Source organism: Coregonus clupeaformis, chromosome 23 (assembly GCF_020615455.1).
Source record: "Coregonus clupeaformis isolate EN_2021a chromosome 23, ASM2061545v1, whole genome shotgun sequence".
NCBI classification, from domain to species: Eukaryota; Metazoa; Chordata; class Actinopteri; order Salmoniformes; family Salmonidae; genus Coregonus; species Coregonus clupeaformis.
The window spans coordinates 3,672,268-3,674,129 of record NC_059214.1 but is presented as its reverse complement, the minus strand read 5'-3'; positions in this window follow the sequence as shown (position 1 = coordinate 3,674,129).

Genomic DNA, 1,862 nt, shown 5'->3' with positions numbered 1-1,862 from the left:
GAAGAGACGGAATCATTGGACCATTTGTTTTGGTTCTGTCCATTTGTAGCTTGTTTTTGGACACTGGTCCAGGAATGGCTAAAGGATTGCAATATTTACCTGGAACTAACCTTGCAGATAGCATTACTGGGTGATCTGAAAAGTCATAGTCAATCAATCAATAATATAATAATACTTTTAGCAAAGCTGTTTATTTTTAACTCTCAATCTGTAGAAGCAATGAGAATAGAAAGGTTCAGAATTATTGTAAAACATCACAGTACGGTTGAAATATATATGGCAAATAGAAATCCGATATGGATGGTGTTAAGAGATAGATGGGAGGTATTGAATAGAGCTGAAGGATGGGACTAATAACAAATAACAACAAATAATAACAAAGATAGCTAATAATGTAAAGCATACTGTGTCCATAATAAGTATATAGGCTGTATGTTGGGAGCTTTTGGGAAAGAGCACAGTTAGAAAGATATGGCATATAGAAGCAAACCGGATGGACATCATGAAAACGATCGGAGAGGTTGAGAGTAGAAGTAGTTCAGGAGCAAAAAATAAATAAATAATAATAATAATAATAATGATATATATGTATGTATGTATATGTATATATATATGTATATATATAATAGAATTATTGTAAAATTAACTGTGTCCATAAGGTGTAGATAGTAAGTATAGACCGGAAGTAGAGACCTGGGCATTGTTGTTCACTAATTTACTCCAAGTAGGGAAAGGATGGTGGGGTTGAAAAGTAATAAAGGGGAGTATATATATAAAAAAAAAAAAAAAAAAATGGGGGATTGGAAGTGATGCAGACAATTACATTGATAGAAGATACAATCTATCTGCAATATTAAGCTGATCCATTCCCCAAAAAATAAATAAATAAATAAAAAAAAAAAAAAAAATAATAACACAGTGTCCAATGAAGGGCCAGATGTATACAAAATGGTGTCGTCTGTGTAGAGGTGGATCTGAGAGTCACCAGCAGCAAGAGCGACATCATTGATATACACAGAGAAAAGAGTCGGCCCGAGAATTGAACCCTGTGGCACCTCCATAGAGACTGCCATAGGCCCAGACAACAGGCCCTCCGATTTGACACATTGAACTCTATCTGAGAAGTAGTTGGTAATCCAGGCGAGGCAGTCATTTGAGAAACCAAGGCTATTTAGTCTGCCAATAAGAATGCGGTGGTTGACAGAGTCGAAAGCCTTGGCCAGGTCGATGAAGACGGCTGCACAGTACTGTCTATTATCGATCGCTGTTATAATATCATTTAGGACCTTGAGCGTGGCTGAGGTGCACCCATGACCAGCTCGGAAACCGGATTGCATAGCGGAGAAGGTACAGTGGGATTCGAAATGGTCGGTGATCTGTTTGTTAACTTGGCTTTCAAAAACTTTCGAAAAGGCAGGGCAGGATGGATATAGGTCTGTAACAGTTTGGTTCTAGAATGTCACCCACTTTGAAAAGGGGGATGACCGCGGCAGCTTTCCAATCTCTGGGGATCTCAGACATTATGAAAGAGAGGTTGAACAGGCTAGTAATAGGGGTTGCGACAATTTCGGCTGCTAATTTTAGAAAGAAAGGGTCCAGATTGTCTAGCCCAGATGATTTGTAGGGGTTCAGATTTTGCAGCTCTTTCAGAACATCAGCTGTCTGAATTTGTGTGAAGGAGAAGCGGGGGGGGCATGGGCAAGTTGCAGTGGAGGGTGCAGAGCTGGTGGCCGGGGTAGTGGTAGCCAGGTGGAAAGCATGGCCAGCCGTAGCAAAATGCTTGTTGAAATTCTCGATTATTGTAGATTTATCGGTTGAATTAAATGTATTCAGTGCGTGCAAGGGAACCACACCTGCAAAGC